This window comes from Monomorium pharaonis, chromosome 10 (genome assembly GCF_013373865.1).
Source record: "Monomorium pharaonis isolate MP-MQ-018 chromosome 10, ASM1337386v2, whole genome shotgun sequence".
In the NCBI taxonomy this organism is placed as follows: domain Eukaryota; kingdom Metazoa; phylum Arthropoda; class Insecta; order Hymenoptera; family Formicidae; genus Monomorium; species Monomorium pharaonis.
In genome coordinates, this window is record NC_050476.1 from 14,408,664 (window position 1) to 14,429,869 (window position 21,206).

The 21,206-nt window shown below is 34.9% G+C and overlaps 1 protein-coding gene across 22 annotated transcripts in view; it reads right to left on the reverse strand.

The window, feature by feature from the left end:
- The window catches only part of LOC105838777, an 88,350-nt gene that overhangs the window by 13,373 nt on the left and 53,771 nt on the right, over positions 1-21,206 (reverse strand). The window lies entirely within an intron of this gene.

Below are 21,206 nucleotides of genomic sequence, written 5' to 3' on the forward strand. Positions count from 1 at the left end.
CCACTGAAAGTTTCAACAGTTTAAGATTTTCTCGCATTTTATAAAAAGCATGAATTTCACCAATTTTGACAAGTATGTCAATATTTATACTTTAAATAAACTATATACATATGAAAGTTGTGTTAACATTCTATTTTTATTAAACAATACATTTATACAGTTTAATTATATTTGTTATAATATTAAAAATTTTTTAAATAACAAATTTTTTTTTTAAATATTTTAAGTATTTAAAATAAATTACGTAAAATTTTATAACGTTTCTGAATATAACGATTCTGAAATTGTTCTGTAAAAAAATAATTTTTTTAATTAATCACACAAATAAATTTTAATTATTGAAACATTGGACGAGCCTTCCCCCTGCCTTCCCTCCACCATAGCCAAGGTAAGAGATATATAAGGATAGTCACTCCAAGTAAGTTCAGTATCGGAGCTTCTAGCCCTAATAATGCAATCTGTAACGTTTGCAAAACGTCGACGCAACGCTATACCAGAATGCTGCATCCGGAACCCCTTTTTATTGGAACGTCAATGGCCGTGAAATCTAAAATAAAAAGCCTCTACAAAGAGGCTATTTTAGAGTCGATTAAGGAGCTATTACAGTGTGACGAGTCAAAAAAATCGAATTCTTTTTTTGAGGTCAGATTGGCTGAAGTTAAAAATTATGATGAAGCTAGAAGACTTCTGTACGCGCCTGGCATCGCTGATTAGTTGTATGTGCATGTTTTATTCAAGTTTTCATGTACAAAAACTTTAAACGCGTTTTCCTCAAAATGACATTTTTTCACCTGGCGGAAGTAATTTCGAAAAATCGGATAGACCAATCAGTTTAAAATTTTTACAGCATATTTTACATATGTATGGCTATCGTCCAAACTAGAATAAAAAAATATTAATTTTAACTTATATTTTTGTCCGAATTATGGTGAAAAAAACGTTTATTTCGAACACTTTCACAAAAAACGGCGCTATTTTGTTAATTTGCACTGTAAAATAATAATCCCAGTTCGGGCAATAGCAACTCATACAAATTAAGAATAGGTTACCGAAAGTATATAAGAGTGAATATCCGTTAAGAATTATAGTTTCCACCATAAGCAGCCCACTATATAACGTCGCAAATTTTTTACATAACACTTTAGAACAAAAGATCGCTAAACCTAGATCGCACACTAAAGATAGTTGGTCTTTCGTTTTGCTTGTTAACAATAGATATGTTGGTGAAGATGAGCTTCTTATTTCCTTAGATGTTACGTCACTCTTCATCAACATACCTATAAACTTAGTTCTTGAAGGGATTGAGAAAAGGTAGCCTAGCATTTCACGTTACACAGATTTTAACTTGCAACAATTCTTGCATGCGACAGAAATTGTTTTGACTTCGACTAGTTTCAGTTTCGATGGATAATTTTACGATCAGATTTTCGGTAGTCCTATGGGGTCTCCACTTTTGCCCATTTTGGCTGACATTGTTATGGACGATCTGGAGACTGAATGCTTGCGCGTCTTAGATTTTGACGTTCTGTTCTTTTGTAGATATGTTGACGATATTTTTGCGATTGTCCCGAAAACTCAACTCAATGACATAATCACCGTATTCAACAGTTACCACCCCCGACTAAAATTTACTTACAAGTTAGAATCGAATAGCTCTATCAATTTCTTAGATACCACTGTTATTAGAAACGGTAGGAAACTTGTGACAAATTGATACCGAAAACCGACCTCCTCCAATCGGTATGTTAACTTTTTTTCGAACCACCCTCTTAAGTATAAATTCAATGTTATCACTAGCCTCGTAGACCAAGCAGTTTTACTTTCCAATGAATATTTCCATCTCGATAACATAAAAATTGTAAAAGAGACCCTCTACTAACAACGGCTATTCCATGCAATTAATTAACAAACGTATCAAAAAACGGGTCAAGGAATTAAAAGCCCGCAACCACTCGGTTCGAAATAAAGATAAAAAAAGCTTTGACACTAAAATTTGCATAAGTATTCCTTATATCCGCGGACTTAGTGAGAACATTAGTTTGACATTAAAGAACATTGACCTCGACACACTTTATAACCAAAAAATTAGACGCTTACATTAAGAAGGGTAAGGATAAAATTCCTACTAACAAGAGAACGGAAGTCGTGTACAAGAGTAATTGCAAGAGTTGCAACGCCACATATATCGAACAGACACGTTGAGACTCGATTAAAAGAACATCAACAAAATATTAAAAAACATGAAAATAATTTGTCTGTCGTTAGCAAGCACCGTCTTTTGCATGACCATGATTTCGACTGGCATGAACCCGAGATTTTACATGACGAAAAGCACAAAAGAGAGAGATCGGCGAGATGTTTTTTATAAAAAAGCATAGTAATACGATAAATTTAAAAAAAGATACCGACAACTTAAACCCTATTTACGATCGTATAATAAAATCGGTCTAATCTATGCTGTTCTCTTTCTCGCTTTTTCATATGTATTTATTTATTTTTGCTCTGACACTTTGATATCGTGCATATGACTATATTGTTTCCCCGAATATATCAGTCCGCTCGCTACCGACGCCCGTTAAGACATACTAAACGTACGGACTTGTTTTTGCGGAAATTCGCATCATATTTTAATTTAATTCCTTTTTTTGTTTGTTTTTAATTTGTGACAAATCAATTTGACTTATGACAATCTGTGACACGCTAACACGTAAGTTAACTACCTTACTTCAACTTCACCCACGTTTCGATTTTAGTTTCATTACTGTGTCATTTTTTCTTTGCAAATTTATTTAGTGTTACGATATGCACCCATCATCATAGCAAGGTCCTTGCACGATGTCAAATATAATTAAAATTATTCTCACAACTTCTATGTAGACTAAGGTACTCATTTATATTCTGATATTATTTTATACGCCCACGACTATTGCCTTTCCTCCACTTCCCTGACACTGATGTAATTGTTGTAGATTTCACTTGATAAGGACCCAAACCAAGGGTCGAAACATCGTGTACTTATTAATTGTCTAATAAACTAGCCAGTCAGGTCAATGTAAAGAGACTTTACTAAATTAAGAATCTTTTTGAGTTTTATGTTTCAAACCACCTGGAGAGCTCAAATTACCTCCGGCAGCAACATACTTTTTTTCATGGCCTTGTATATTAATAAATTGTTAAATAAATAAATATTTTATGCAACAAAAAAATTGTTCTCTAAAAGTGTATCTTTCAGTGAAAAAAGTTTGAACCGATACATGCAATACTTAAAAAAAAAAAATTTATTAAAAATAGTTCATTTTTTCGGGCGTTACACTGTAATAGCCTCTTAATCAATTTACTAAATTCAGGAAGCCCTTGCACATACAACTGTACTCATTAACATTTCTAAAACAGTGCAGCGACTCATTTCTCGAAAACTCTTTGAATTACGTCTTTCTCTCTCCAAACATTTGGGTCCGTGGTGAACACTAGATCAGATAACATATAAACGAGCCATTCATTCCACTAAGATGAGAACACAGAAACAAAAAAGCAAGTATGATAAAATTAGTTCTCAGGTTCAAACTTCAGTGAAGAATCTTAGCAGTCAAGCTCTATCTCTAAAGTTTCTGTCCTTTCCAAAGGACTTAATTTCGTGATTACCTCATTAGCATCTCTATGGAAAAAATGATCAGCCAAATTGAAACAGTTATTTTCTATCCCTTACCTACAGTAAGCAATGACATAAAAATACGAACAGTCAATATACTCCATAAGATAAAACTCCCCAGCTAAAATACAAGCATAGAAAAACGCTTAACACTCAGTAATGATCTGAGACAAAATAGTAATCTGAGACAAAATAGTAATCTGAGACAAAATAATATTCATGAGACAAACAATATTCTAATTTTATCAACAGACAAAGGGAACACCACGGTGGTTATGGACAAAGAAGATTACTGCAATAAAATTAAGGCCATACTCTCACAAAGTTTGAAAAACTTAAACGCAACCTGACTTCCAGCATAAAGAAGAAAACGATCTCTCTTCTCAAAAATACAGATTTCGCTTCCCAACTTTCCAAAATTTAATCTTTCAAGAATCTTTAGCTCTTAGATTCTACGGACTTCCTAACCCAGACAACACGCATGTCTAAAAGACGTCTTTAAGACGCCTTAAAAGAGACGTCTTTGAGAATTTACCAAAAGACGTCTTTATGACGTCTTAAAATCGTCTTATTTTAGACGTCTCTCTTAAGACGTCTAAAATACGTCTTTTTTTAAGACATCTTATTTGAGACGCCATTTAGACGTCTTTACGACGTCTTAGAAAGACGTTTTTAAGACGTCAAATAACGCACATAACCAAATCTGCCGTGTGATGCGATCAAGTCGATCGACGTGCTTATCCCGTATCAATTTTTTGAACTCTCGCACGTATTGCGTGTGTGTTGGGACGTTTTGTCCCGGTTTACTATGTAATGCAGCCGAGTGTGGCTACGTTAATACAACACAATTTTTTAACTCTCACGTATCGCGTGTGTAAGCTGTTATTGGAAATAATTAACCTTTCTGACAACGTTTCTGACAACAGTTTTTGACAATTAATAAACCGGACAATAATAGTGTTGCGCTTAAGTTGCTGTAAAATATGTGACTGAATCCAGTATCTCTGTAAAATTCTGTAATTTCCAATCAAGAAAACATGAAATAAAATTGAAATATATAATATAAAATTTTTTATTCATAAAAATTTTTTTTTTTATAATAAAATAAAAATAATAAAATATAAATATAAAGTATTTTATTTAAAATAATTAAAAATAAAAAATAATAAACCTAGCTTTTGGAATCCCTGGCGGAAAAATTTTCTACAAAATTCTAAAAAACTACAAAAATTTACAAAAGTGTTTCAAATTTAGCATTTTTCTGTAGAAACTACAAAAAAATGCTAAAATTCGAACACTTTTGTAAATTTTTGTAGTTTTTTAGAATTTTGTAAAAATTTTTTCGCCAGGGATGTCTAAAATAATTTTAATATAAGACGTCTCAAAAACGTCATAAATTTGACAAAAATAGAACGTCTATAAAACGTCATAAATAAAAAAAATTAAAAAAAGTCTTAAATCGGGTCACAAGACGTCTTAAAGACGTCTAAAAGTCTTTCTGATAGTTTTATAAGATGTCTTATAGAAATATAAGACGTCTTTTAGACGTCTTTAAGACATCATAATGTTCTCTGGGAAAATTCGTAAAAAATCACTGCCATTACGTCCCGTTGTTAGCAATATAGATGGACCCACCTACAATTTAGCCTGCTGTCTTACCAAACCTCTCCAAGAATTTACTGGACTCAATTCTAATAAAATTTTAATAAGATCAAAAATTCAATAGATTCGTAAACAAAACCAATAAAATCAAAACAAAAATAATAATATCCTTATAAGCTTTGATGTAATCTTATTGTTCACAAATGTTCTAGTCAGGACATTTTAAACATTATCAGGAACTTCGTCAGAATTATCACCAACCTCCTTCTATTAATAGAACTTTGTTTAACTTCAACTTATTTTCAATTCCAAGGAAAGTTGTTTGAACAAACTTCTGGAGCACCAATAAGTTCTTCCATCTTACCTATCATCGCAAATATCTTCATGGAGTATTTTAAAAATCAAATTCTAAAAAATGCACCTCTCAAACCTTTTACATAATTCCGATGTACTAATAATACTTTTGTCATCTGAAGTCATGGCAAAAAAACTCTCTCAATTTCTTGCTTTTCTCAACTCCAAGAATTGCAACATTTAGTTCACAATAAAGGTAGTTCAAAATAACCAAAACTCCTCTCTAGATTGTTTGTTAGAAGGAACGGAGACAACACCCTAAGCTATCAAGTCTATCGAAAACCAACACACAGATCGATATTTTCATGTCACTTCTCACCATCACCTCCCCCCCCCCCGCCCTCACAAAAGAATTTAGTCAGTAGTTCACTAGTTTATAAAGTTCTCACAATCTCGGAACCAACTTCTATAAATGGACAATAAAAAACATTTCAATCAAATCTTGACCAAAAATAGATATAACAGTAAGGACGTCAACTAAACAATCTAAAGATAAAAAAACAAAATTTCCAGTCTCAACAACGCTGAGATGCAGAATAAGGAAAAAGAAAAAGAAAAAGAAGAGAAAAGGATAGCTTTCCTTACACATCAAAGCATGAATACATTAGTAAAATTTTAGGTAAATACAACATCAAAGTAATCTTTAAATCAATGTAAGATTTTCCAATCCAAATTACTTCCTAATCCAAAGAACCAGAAAAATGATTTAAAAAAATTATTAAGAAATTTAAAGATCGATGATTTATTTTTGGAAAAAAAAAATGTTATTGATTTTGTCATTTTATCGCGATGCTAATTAGTTTTTAGTTGTCAAGTTTGTACTTTATAATTTGCTTCATTCTATGTCATCTGCAGCTGTTAAATTTCACTTTTGATAGTTCTTGTAATAGAAATAGATTATAAAAAAGTTAAGAAACGTTAAAAAAACTAAAATTGCATGATTAATTTGTTAAATTATATTTATATTTCATGATTTTTATGCTAAATATGACGCGCGCGCAATGTTATGTTTAATAATATTTATAAAATAATGTAGAATAATTTTTGATGCATTAATATTTAAAAGGCCGTAGTGTTCCATATATGAACCACTAAACTGGATACTTTTATTTTAAAGGACCGGCATTTTTTCATTAAAATTTCGAGTTTTTTTTCATGTAAAATTCAAAATTTACATAGTCTACGTAATTTTTAGGCTTGTTATTGGCTCATATAAACCACTTCAATCCATATGTACAATATAAAAGTATAATATGATATAAAGGTATAATATGAAAGATACTAGTCCAAATTTGAACTTTGGTGTTTTTGAGGGTTTTTGATGTTGTTGATCACGATTTCAATAATTTGACCTTGTAATCAGCGACATCTAAAACCTCTAGAAACACAAAAATTTAAATTTTGAAGATTTTTATACCGTACCGAACTGGGATAGCTCATATATAAACCAACAATAAACTCGAAAATTGTATAAAAGATGATAGTTATATACAGAGATGGGAAAATTACTTTTTAAAAGTAACTCGTTACCGTTGCTCGTTACCGGATCAAAAAACTAGTTACCGTTATTTTTTTTTACAAAATAACGATTCGTTTTCCGTTACTTTTTTAATACTAAAATATTGTTTATTAAGATATCAATAAAAACAATAAATAATTTAAATTTGCAAAATTATTAGAAAAATTTTAACAACTTGAGCTACTTAAAATGCAAATAAAAAAATTATTAAATTTATTTTTTAGACTTTTAATGTACATGGGATATCTGTTACCTATTTAAACAATTTACAAGAACTAAAAAACATTACAATAAATTGACGGATTACCATTCTTTACTTATAGCCTAGCTATTCAGCAAGGTTTAAATAAAAGATAATATTTGTCAATTTATTTCTAAGTTAAAATCTAAGTAAAAATACATATACATTGTATTTACATTTGTTACAAACCGGATTTCCCCATCCAATCTCGTAAACTACTTATGTAGGCCGCGATTAAGCATTCGGCAAAATAAAATATGTAGTAAAATAATAAGATCGCGCAACACCGAGCGCAACAATGAAAAATGAGTTCAGTGGCCTAATTAGAGCCGGATAATCGGAATTCGGACGCAGCAGCCTTGCCGATTAGCAGAAACGCTGATCGGCAAGAATGTATTTTAACCCAGAAAACTGGGATAAAAAGGAAAAGTCCAACGTTAAGATGGGCTCAGTCATAATCAATCTGTTGCGTTATTCTGTCGCGTAATACTGTTGTAAAAGTAATCAATTGAGTGAAGTTAAGCTATAAAATAAAGTGGAAATAATACCTGAAACGTGAGTGTCTTATTAACCCCCTGGGAACGCGCAACCAAATAAACGGAGTAGCAACGGTTGAAAATAACAGTAATTTGATTTGAAGTAACTAATAGAGTCGATAATAAAAAACCAGCGGTGCTTCGACGGAGGACGAACCCTGTCGTGCACGGAGCGGCACGACACATTGTAAAAAATATAAACAAACATTTTGTTATGAATAGACGTATTGATGTAACGACGACGCTTACAACATCCAATAGACAATGCCGCCTCGTCGCTTTACCGATACATCAGGAGCGTCCAGAATAGCGATGTTCGGATTAACCACAGCTATTCACAGGTCATTGCTACTATAGCTTTTCTCTTGTTTCCACCAATTAGAATATTATATTTTGAATATTCAATCGATGACTGTGGCCATTCTGATGCCATCCAATACATCTATTCATACGTAGTGTCCCATAATTTGCACTGACGTAGGTCGCAGACGTACTCACGTGACTTTGTTTAACCAATGAATTGAGATTATTGATCCAAAATTACTAGATTATGCACAAACGTAGTGCGCAAAAGAACAGATCTATGGCTAATATTTCATGTGTCGTACGACAAGTTAATTAGACTTTTTGATTGGCAATAAGATAAAGCATTTCTAGAGACTCGAAAATCTCTCTAGTCTATGACCCTTCAAGAACGTCCAACCAGCTTGTCATACAATACATGAAATATTAGCCTAATAAGAAAGTGACATAAAACAGAATTTAAAAAGTAACGATAAAAGTAATTATTAAATTCGTTGCCGTTATTAAAAAAATGTAACTATGTTATCGTTACAGTTACAAAAAAACAACAGTAACGTCGTTACCAGTCTGTTACCAAAAAAAGTAACAGTCACGGTAAAGAGGTTACAAGTAACGCATTACTCCCCTTTCCTGGTTAAATATATGTATAAATTTTACCAAAAAAATTCGAAATTTTAAGAGAAAAATGTTGGTCCTCTGAAGGTTAAAATGCATTGCGTATAATGTTTTTGGCGAGAAAAATATCAAAGTCAAGAGACTAGATCAGGAATTAAACCTGTGATCTTTTACTTGCCAAATAACTGTTTTTCACATCAAACAATTCAAACCCACCAATACTTTTCTCGCATGTTTATTTTTATTTTATAAAATAAAAAATTTTTTAAGTTGAAAAGGCCTAAACAGTCGCAGCTAGATCTTAGTGCTAATTATAATTTTTTTTAAAATATATTAATTTAATAATCTCAGCTCATATAAACTGCGCGCCAACAAATTCGTCAGTTTTAAAACACACCTAAATATCGATGCTTACTGTGGCATCTTATTCCCTCCTTTTATTCGAAAATCTGAAAATAATTTATTGTAAAAAATAATACCTAAGCTGGGGTTTAAACCTAAATCTCCCATCATTCCGTGAGGGCGTCCTAGCCAATTCAATCACCGGACAATGGACCAGGAGACCGAAAAAAGTGACCAAGTCAACATTTTATGAAATAAATTACGTCCTTATATTGTATACATTCTGAAATTGCCGTGACAGAATTTTTAACATCTTTTTTATCGATTCCTACTCTTTTGTCAGCATTTTAAATCTGTAGCTAAGCATTATTTTTCTTTTCTAGATTATTTGTTATAAACGTCGAAATTAAATATATGTTATTATTTGAAGGGCTCGTTAGGTTCATTTTTTCATACATAGGAATGAGTGAAATACATGAAAATTAATTACATGTATACTACTGTGATCAAAAAATAAGGTAAATTTGTTTATAAAATGAAAAATCTTTATTTATTCTTCCAAATCAATTTCATCGCCTTCAAAGTACTTCCCGTCCGACACAATGCACTTATGCCAACGTTTTTTCCAATCCTCGAAACAGTCAGAAAAGTCTTTGTCCGGCCTTCAATACTTTCTTCGATTCGGCTTTTATCTCCTCAATCGAGTCGAAACGGTGTCCCCGGAGCGGTTGAGCAGTGATCGAACTTGCCCGATAGGAGTAAGCACGGTTTGTTTTGAAACTCACCGCAGAAATACACGCAGTAATCCTATAGTGAGAACGCAGGCAGTGAGATGAGGCGCGCATGCAAGAGAGAGATAGCCGGTAAAAGTAAAGCAGAATAAAGCGCGTGCGCAGGAGAGAGATGGCTGGTGAAAGTGATAGAATGCTCCAGAAAAAACCGTCACGTCCAAAGTCAGAGAATCGCCAAAAGATGTCACGAAATGCTTTGCGGTCACTCACCGAGATAGGGAGGTGTCAAGCAAGCACGCCCTTGACCGTTAGTCTGCAAGAAAAAGGATCCCCGAGCGGCAACGACCGGCAGTAAGAAGCACAAAACAGAGAGAAAGAAAAATGCGTCCGCACGTACTTACGCCATGCCAGAGAGAGATGGCGACAAGCAAAGCAATTATAAAGGTATGCGGATCAATTACTCATAGAGATAGAAGAGAGGCGTAAAGAGTATCTGAACGCTGACCCCCCTGGCTACCTCTGGACCAAAAATTATAACTATTAAAACAAAAATTAGTAATTAAGGAATTTCGAAAAATAAGTTGTTTGTCGCGGAGTATTCCAAGAAATTCGAGCTTCTCTATGCCCGCGTACCCCTAAGAACCCCTTGAGGTATATAAGGAGCGCGAGAGCCACAAAAATCAGCATTTTGCTCTAAGCCCATCGTGCCGCCAGTCACTACACAACAGTCTCGCAATATACCTTTTGCGCTATTATACAATACCTCGGACGTACCACCCCGCGTACTCGCTCATCTATTATAAGACCCATATAAGGATCTCGCTCTGTAAGTAATATTCTTTCTATCGCCTTACCGATCGCTATTCAGTTATAGTAAAATCAGTGCGCTAATTTAAAAACGTAGAATATTCTCAAACTTAAATTTTCTATTGTACAGATCCATTCTTTTTCTTTTGCTTAAACCAAACATTCATTGTCAAATTATTGTAATTTAAATCAAGTTGCCTCTTTATTTCCTTTTAATTTGTTGGCACAATTGCGAAGTGCGTTCACTATTACAATAAAGTCTGCACCTATTAATAATTTTTCTTGTTTTTTGTGTGCTCTTTGTTGTTTTTTTTCTTTCCTTCGGCTCGCAAATGTTAAAATTAAGATAGATAAAAGAGGACGGGAAAAGAGTATTTTTCCTGGTGCTTCCTGCGTTCTCCAAGTGAGAAACGGCGACTCCCTTGACTCTTCATCCCGGAGATATACCCGTATGCAATACCTTCAAACATAAAAGTCCACTATAGTTTTTGGATATCTCCAATGATAGCCAAGATATTAATTTTTCAAATTGTACGAATAAGAGCGCACCGAAAGAAACGCTGAGTCGCTCGAGCTGCCGTCGGCAGCCAATGCTTGATACAGTGGGCCATGCTAAGCTCGAGCGGCTCAACACTTTTCTCGGCGTGCTCTTATTCGTACAATTTGAAAAATTAATATCTCGGCTATCATTGGAGATATCCAAAAACTATAGTGGACTATTGCCACATCAATGAGTTGTAAATCGCTTAATGATCTGCATCAGATCTTAGTGATGGATATAATTCTTTTATTAAATTTAATTTTCTTAGCTTTATTTTAAACTGCGCGCTGACTGAGGATTCATTAGACTTAAGACACAGTAACTAAGCTAAATTTCGATGCTCAAAAGCATCTTAAAATCCCCACTTCCCCGATTTACAACTCATTAATATGTTTAACATATTACGGTCGGTTAGAATTAATGTATTAATATTATTATTATACGTCGCCAGAAAGAACGTGCTTTAAGATATACTGATTATTGCGAGGAATAATACCATATGCCTCGGTGGTCAAATTGGCTAGGACGCTCGCACGGAAGGACGAGAGATCCGGATTCGAACTCTAGCTGGGGTATTATTTTTTGCAATAAATTAAGGGGTTAGTGGCAGTCAGTAACTTTGAAAAAATCGATTTTTCAATTTTGCTATTTCCTAAAAGTAGGACATTCCAAGAATATTCCCTAAAAGTTTCAAGCTAATCTGATTTAAAAAGACGGAGTTATTAGGAGGTCTCTGATCGAAGGATTTTTTATTTTCTTATATACTTTTTTTTATTGTCAAAATAAACGCTTCTTTTTTAGGTAAAAATTGAGTTTTTACTTCCAATGTCCGCCATTTTGTTTTTAATTAATTTTTTACAAAATCCTTCGATCAGGAACCCGCCATAATATATTTTCTAAATCCATCCGTATTTTTGTTTACAGATGATCCAGTCCCAAGAAATCTTGCTCACCGCAAGCCACCTTTTTTAAAAGGCCGTCTACACCATCGGCTGTTATGCCCAAACGAATATTTTTGCATGAAAATTTTTGTAGACATTCCTTAAAACTTATTTTATGATACATTAAAATTGTTTTAATTAAAAATATAAATAAGTCTCCAAAAAAATAGCAAAAAAGTGCGTTTTTTTAGTCTGCCACTAACCCCTTAATTTACAGTTTACCGGAAAGATGGGAAGAGGAAATTTTAAGATGCTCTTGAGCATTGAAATTTAGCTTAGTTACTGCTGTGTCTTAAGTCTGACAAATCCTGTCGGCGTGCAGTTTAAAATAAAGCTTAGAAAATTAAATTTAATAAAAGAATTATATCCATCACTAAGATCCGATGCAGACCGTCAGGCGATTTACAACTCATTGATATGTTTTAAGCTTTAATTTAAGCTTTAGTTCATTAAATGTTATTGTTTCTTCTCAAAGTTATGAATAAAAAAAAGTGATTTTTTTAAGAGTTTATTTCTTGCTAAAATTTATTTATATAAATTTTATAAATATATTTTAAAATTTTATCATAAAGTAGAAGATTTAAGCATAATGCATGAATTTTTTCAAATTTTTTGAATAATATGTACTATATTTTTAAAGCGTAAGGTCAATTATACCCTCCTTTTCAGTTAAACGGTGCAAAAAAAGCGTTTCAGGAATCAGGTTAATTTAATTCGTTTTTATTTATTCAAAACACGAAAAATCAATAATAACACAGGCACACCTCGCTTGACGGAAATCTATTTTGTCACGTCGTTGACGGAGTCGGGTTCTCAAAGAACTCCAAAAATAAACGTCTATAAATTGGACAGTTTTTATGCAATTAATGTAAAAATTTGATTACAAGGATTTTAAAGATCACTGATTTCAAATCTGATGACGAATATGCAAGATTTAAAATGACAGATCCAAAATGACAGACCTAAAATATCCATATATAGGGTAATTTAGAACGATCCAGGTGCCTTTGCAATGACATATTCCTGAGTCAATTTTGAGACAATTTTTTCTTTACAAAAATTTTATCCAAAACTTTTAAATTAATAACTAAAATAGTTACCAAATCAAGGGAGGCGTAAAGAAAGTAGGCAGGGACGGCGCAACTCACCATCTAACACGAGTAATTACAAATTCAATGTTTTTTTATATTGCTTGACGGATGAATAATTTTATCAAAAATGAACAACACTTTACATGTAACACTTCACGTGTAACAAATTCATAAACACCGATAAGTTACAAGTTTTTTTCTCTCTTGTTCTCACAATACGCATGAAATTTACTCACGCACTTGAGCAAGTAATTTATAAATCTATCGATTCATTATATTAATTACTACCGAGTAAATCATTCCGCGCCTTATTTTTATTTAAAAAAAATTTAGATTACAATAATTACAGATTACGCAATTACTGAAATTAATCAGAAAATTGTTGTCTTTTACGAAATGTATCATGTATCAATACTTTTACCAATTTACACACACTCACACAGGAACAAATTTATCTGTTCATTGTTATTAGTTATCGGTTAATTATTCAGTAACCAAAAATTATTCGAAGAAAACGCGTTTACACAACGCACGTAACCAGACGCGAAGACTCAATGTCAACAGAACGAGAGATTAATGTTTCTTGAAGAATATCAAGTGTAAATCTGTTGATAACTGCAATCGATAAATCAATCACTCTGATACCATGATAATGCAGAGTATTAATTAATCGGCAGTAGAACGCTCCGAAGCATATTCGTATTGCTAACGTCCGATTGCAACTTTATTTTAATTTTAAGCAAAATTTGTCCTTCTTTTTTAAAATAAATAAAGACTTATACATATTTAAGTCTCGCTTAAAGCTAAAATAATGAGTGAGTGTGTGTAAACGTAGTAAACTTGTAAAAGTATTTATACGTGATACATTTCGTAAAAGACAACAATTTTCTGATTGATTACAGTATTTGCGTAATCTGTAATTATTGTAATCTAAAATTTTTCTTAATAAAAATAAGCCGTAGAATGAATTACTTGGTAGTGATTAATATGTAATAAATCGATAGATTTATAAATCACTCAATGCATGAGTGAATTTGATGCGTATTGTATGACGAGAAAGAAAAAACTTATAACTTATCGGTATTTCTAGGTTTGTTACATGTAAAGTGTTATTCATTCCCGGTAAAATTATTCATCCGTCAAGCAGTATAAAAAGACATCGAATTTGTAATCACTCATGTTGGATAATGAGTTGCGCCGCCCCTGCCTACCTTCTCTACGCCGCCCGTGATTCAGTAACTATTTTATTTAATAATTCAAAAGTCAAGTTTTAGATAAAATTTTTGTAAAGAAAAAATCGTCTCAAAATTGACTCAGAAATATGTCATTGCAAGGATTGTTCTGAATCACCCTGTATAAATGTAAAATCAAAATGTACAAATTTTACACAAAAACATTCTTCTAAGAATTTTTGAGGTTGTTGATTACAAATTTGATGACAAAAATGCAAAATTTAAAATTCAGCGGATCCAAGTTTGCAGACCTAAAATATCCATATAAACGTAGAAATCCTTAAAAAACGTTTTTGTGTAAAATTTTTATATTTTATGATTCTACATTTATATGAATACTTTAGGTCGGCCATTCTTAATTTTGCATTTTTTATATCCAATTGTCGTGGTATTGTTAGCTTCTTATTTTTAATCATTTTCTTTTACATCATTGCGGTACAATGGTTCTGAGTATCAAAACTTTGATAACCATTCAAATGTTTAATATTTTTTTACCGTTTTTTTAGACAGAAAATGACCAAAAAATTCTAGTATATTGGTTTTTTTATTAGTGGGTAGTGTTACCGACGATATAGTGCTACCGTCACGTGAACTTAGCACTCCCACTTTTGGTCTTAATTTCCTGCGAACGGGTAATAACAAAAAATTCAGAACTAAAATAATTGCGAAGGCTCATAGTAAAGGCCTAAAGAAATATGAAACAAAGGGGAAGGGAAATCGCTCCCAGAAAGTTCATGATTTCAAAATCTTCGCCTTAGCGACAGGACTTGCGCAGCGGGTCTTCGTCTGGGGCGTCCTCGGACACACTAAGGCGTATCCGCGTTCTTTCGGACGTGTTCGCGGGGCTCTCGGGCGGCCTTGCGAAGCTGGATGGCCGACTCGCACGAGCAAAGAAAGGCAGTACGGGGACGGCGGGGTTCGTATGCACGTGCTCTTGAGCTAGCAACGCCGTGATTCTTTCGTGCAGTTTTAAGAAGTGTTAGAGGACATAAAAATTATTATCAATCAACAAGCCTCTTAAGGTACAAAGGCAAGGTACTTTCACATTTTACACGAGGCAGAGGCGGTTTGCTTATACCATCTGCGTCCTCTGGAGGTCAGAGGCGATAGGTAACACATCTGCCACGGAGATTGTCCTCTTGAGATCAGAGGCGATCGATGTCTAATACACTAATTCTAAGTTTATATGCTTGTTGCTTAACATTAACTATTCTATCATTTTTTCATTTCAGCAAAATTATTCCTAGGAACTTTAATCAATTATCTGTAGGGAAATTTCCCTCAACGTCGCCTGATACAGAAAAGTTTCAATCGTCGCGTAACCTCAAAATCGGTGGCATGGACCCGTTGTGAGTGCTTTTCTACGACTACTCCTCTCTCCGTGCTTGCCAGTCTCTTTCTTTCATGCATGCTCTATCACCATCACGCTCGATTTCTACGAGTACGCCACGCTCGATTCTTACAGCTCGGCCAATCCTGACTCTAGGCCGTCCTCGGCCGTTTTTGGTTTTTTTTTGTAAACATTCGCTACAATCCGACTTAGTGGTATCGCATATGTTACTTGGATTTATTGTTAACATTTGATACTACGGTTTCACTCTTAGGAGCTTTCCACAACCTCACGTTTGCTGATTCCCAAACACCCTTATAGGGTTTTTGTGTCATTTAAAAGCCTTCAATGTCGGCTACCAGATGTCTACCGTTTCTCAGAACCTTGATAATTTCGTACGGACCTTTATACAGCGGAATGAGTTTGTGGGAAACTCCGGTGCTGTTTTCAAAATTTCTGATCATTACTCAGTGACCTGTTTAATAGTTGTGCGCATATGCTTGTGCTTCTTATCGTATTGGTTTTTATTATAATTTTGGGCTTTTAAAATCTGTTCCCTAACTCTTTCATGTGAATCCGACAGATCTCGCTTTTCTAGATTTACCTTTTTTTTAAAAAATTCTTGGATTTCATCCACGCATTTGCCTTTTTGCTCAATTCCAAATAGTAGTTTACTTGGCGTTTCACCTTACTAGTCGTATTATTTATCGCATTACTTGGCATCACTCAAAACTTTGTACCAATTTTACCCGTATCATTATCGGTCAGCTTGCTTAATATTGCCTTTAAAACTTGGTTGATCCGTTCAGCTTGCCCGTTTGCTTGAAGCAATCCCGTAGCGATTTTTACATGCCTTACATCGTAGTCATTTATAAAATCGGAAAATTCTGTCAAAGCGAAACCGCTTCTTCTATCGGATACGATAGGTTTGCTATAGTATACAAAGTATTGTTTTAAACATTCAATCGCTTCCCGGCTTCTAGTTGTTTTTGTTGCGTACAACTTCGTGAATTTGGTGAAGGAATCGACTATTACAAATACATATTTCTTGGTGAGTACGTTTTTATCCATCAGCCCCGCATAGTCGATGTGTATCATATGAAACGGGACGGCTACTTTAGCATCACAATGCAATTTCCTTTCAATTTTACCATTAGGTCGAAAAAAAGCGATACATTTAAGACAGTTGTGCACATGACTAGTGACCTTTTCCATGAGCTTCAAAAACCAATAGTTTCGTTTAATAATATCGCAGACTTTTTCGATGTCTACGTGGCCCATCTCATCGTGATATTTGAACATTACATTAGCTTCCATATTTGCTAGTACATAAAACAACAAGTTCTCGTCGTTCTTCCGATAGACTAATCCATTTCTGAGCTTAAAGTACTTGTGTTCGCGTAACTCTAACTCATTACGTAAAAGTTTTACTGTTGAGTCCTGATTTTGACAGAGCGACAAATTTAATTCAAATGAATTGTCCTCGACGACTAAAATGCCATTCGCCCTACTTAATCCGTCGACATGAGTCATTTTTCTGCCCTCACGATGTTTTATGTCGTAATCATAGTCCTAAAGTTTTAGCGCCCACCTTTGAATACGCGGGTTAATATCTTTTTTTTTCCAAGCAAGCGTCAAGAAATTGCAGTCGGTGATAATCTTAAATTTAATACTATACAGGTAAATCCTGAATCTTCTAAGGGCATAGACAATAGCTAGTGTCTCTAGTTCAAAACTATAATATTTGCTTTCAGATTCCGACGCCCTCTTTGAAAAATAAAATATTGGATAAAATCTCAAGTTCGCCTTGCGCTGCATTAAGACTGCACCAAAACCTAATAAACTTGCATCGCAATGAAGCTCTGTTTCATCCCGTGGACTATAAATTGATAAAATAGGTGCCTCAGTCAATTTACGCTTCAGAATTTCAACCGTCTCTAGCTCTTTCTCGCCAAAAGTGAATTTTGCATCTTTTTTTAACAAGTCGTACAAAGGCTTAGTAAGTATAAAGAAGTTTTTTATAAATTTTCTGAAAAACGAGCATAACCCGATAAATCCCCGTACTTCCCTTACGGTCGTCGAAATCGGAAAGTTTAACACCGCTTCAATCCACTCGCTCTTGGTTGGGTGTATGCCCCTCTGCGACACTAGGTATCCTAAATATTCTATTTTCGTGAATAAAAACTTACATTTGTCGATTCGTAATTCTAACTTATTGTTTACGAGCAATTTAAATACCCGCCTCAAGACTTGTACGTGATGTTCGATCGTCGTTGTGGCTATTAAAAAGTCATCCATATATGCTAACCTCCCATCTCTCAATCAGTTCCTCTAAGACTTTGTTTACATAACGACTAAATCGGGCTGAAGCCGGTTTCAAACCGAACGGCAATCTTAAATAAATATTAGTCAAACGGGGTTACGAATGCCGTATATTTAACTGATTTGTTTGCTACGCGTATGTGATAAAACCCGTCTTTAAGATCCAGCAAGCTGAAATATTTTTTTCCTTCGAATAGGTCCAGCTGTTCTTCTATAATCGGTAAAGCGTAATTGTCGCGTGCTAAATACAAATTTAATATTCAGAAATCTACACACATTTTAATCTCGCCATTCTTTTTCTTAGTGAGAACAGTCGGAGATGCGTATTCGGATTCGCTCGCTCGGATGATTTTTCCTCGAGTAGTTCATCTAATTTTTTTCTTACTTCAAATTTTTCCGCGTGCGACAATCTTCTCGGAGAAAAATGGAAAGGCTAATGTTTTTTTAATACGAGCTTTATTTCAGCCCCAATTTGAGGCTCTTCTGGACGCTCTGCCGACACGTAATCTTTTTCAAACAATTTGATCAAATCGTTTTGAATTTCATTCGGAATCTCCGGATTTATTTTTAATCCATCAGCTATTCCATCCTTTTCCTCAGATATGTTTATATTCAGGATTTCATAGCATTCGTCCAAGACATTTACATTTCCGCGTGTTAGCTTATATCCAAATTTATTTAAAATATCTCGTCCCAAAATTACCGCAGTACCGTCGTCGACCACAAATAATTGTAACCCCTCCCTCAAAACTACGTCTAATGTAACATCTAGCTTTACCTTTGCCAACAATCTTTAATTTAAAACCGTTTATTCCATGATATTTTAAGTCTCTACTTTCAATTTCTTCGATCGCGTTACTTAAGATAAAATTTTCTTTCACGAAGCTAACCGGACTCCCCGTATTGAACAGTGTATCTAAATAGAAATAAAACCTTTCGCCTTCGTACTCGAGTTCGTACTTCGTTTTTTGTTGGCAAACGTCTTCTTCCAAACGCGTCTCGCGGATGTGTGTTACCTGCGAATCGGTCTTCTTGACCTCCGAGCAGTCCTTTGCGCGATGACCTTCCTCAACGCACCTGAAGTAGTTCGAGTTCTTCTTCGGTCCGGTACAATCTCTCGCCAGATACCCAACACCTTGGCAGTTATAACAACGAATGATACCTCTGTCCGATGCTCCTTGCTCGTTGACATTAGAAAGTTTGGCACCCTTAAATTAGCTTGTCGATGCCTTCGGTAATTTTAATTCGCTCTTGCCAAAGTTATTTCCGGACGTTCCTCGAACTCGTAGCGATACTTTTTCGAAACCTTCATCAGCTTCTCCACCTTCGTAAAGCCTTGCATCTTCGCCTGATTTTTCAGAAACTGGTCAGAAATGCCTTCAATGACATAATCGACTAACTCATCGTTGTCGACCGGCACACGATTTCCCAATATCACTTTTTCATGTACGTACTCATTAAATAATTTGCTATGTTTCCAGGCGCGTTCCTCAAATTTCTTGCGTAGCACGAGTTTGCGTGGTTTGTGATCGAACATCTTTTTCATGTTCTTAAGCAGATCGTCAAGCGACAGTTCCAGGTGATCCGGTTTCGAATAAAACCACTCGAGCGCTTTTCCTTTCATCTTTGCACTAATGAGAACCTTCGTCTTTTCGTCCGTCAGAGTATATGCGCTTTTCACAAATTTTATTTGCTTTTCCCAGTTCGCGTATTTGCTGTCTCCCCCGTCGAAAGTATTGATTAATCTCTTTATTTCACTCAAATTTACCTTATCGCGATTATCTTACCCGACCTCCGACTCGGCATTCCTTCCGTAACTCGCTCTTGTTTCTCGCAACCACTGCAATTCGCGTCGTGTCACCTCCAGTTCTCGTTCGGCTAACTCTTTCTCGCGTCTACACAAGTCCATTTCCCGCCGTAGACGCATGCTTTCCGACACGCCGTCCGCCACTCCCGCGTCCTTCTCTGCTTCATCGGCTCCTCCGCCATCTTCTGGAATAGTCTCTGGGTGGATCGGCCTCGTCCAATCTGGCAATCAATTCGGCCTTGTTTCCCATCAAACTTAGCCCTTTTTTCCTCAGCAGCTCCCTCAATCGAAGCATCTTCAGTGTGTTCAGATCCCGTTCTTGCTCACTCATTTTGATATTCGTCGTATATGCTCTCGGCACTCAGATTCAGAATACGACCGCACACAGCCGCGTCGGTATTCGGTTCACAGTCTCAACAATACACACGTGCGTTGACACAATCTAATCGACTGTCTCGAAGCTCTCCTCGCTCTTTTTCGCCAACAGTCGCTCGCCTAGCAACACTCAATATTCCCCCTCAATATTCCTTCTTCTTGCCGGCTTAGCCTTCTTTTTGCCGGTTCTTGGATCGGATCCCACTTCTGAAAGCTGTAGGGAAATTTTCCTCAATGTCGCCTGATACCGAAAAGTTTCATCGCGTAACCTCAAAATCGGCGGCATGGGCCCATTGCGAGTGCTTTTCTACGACTACTCCTCTCTCCGCGCTTGCCAGTCATTCCTTCGCGCATGCTCTATTACCGTCACGCTCGGTCCCTACGAATACGCCACTCTCGACTCTTACATATCTTTTCTCTTTTTGTGTGCTATTTAAATTATTCTCTCAGGTTTGTTAAGAAAATTAAGGTTGTTTTAGCTCATTCCGCCTTGGTCTGATTTGTACGCCATTACAAAACAACCAATAAACTAAAAGCATACAGTCCTCTTATTATTGCATTTTATTTCCTTGCTCTCTCGTTTGTCTCCGACTAAATATATATAAACATTCAACAGGAACTAAGACAGAAAATTAAAAAATAATTAGCAGAAAATTATACGGTATTTCCAAACTTTTTTTTATGATAAGGGTGCTAGGTTCACTGATATATAAAAATCTTAGGAAGGGTTAGCCCTGATCTCCCCTATATGTTGTTCAGGACGCGAACATGTTACAATGTCAAAAAAATATTTTATATAATAGCATTGTGATAACAAAACTTAACCAAAAATGATTCTTTTTTCACCTGTCAATTCACACTCAAAGAC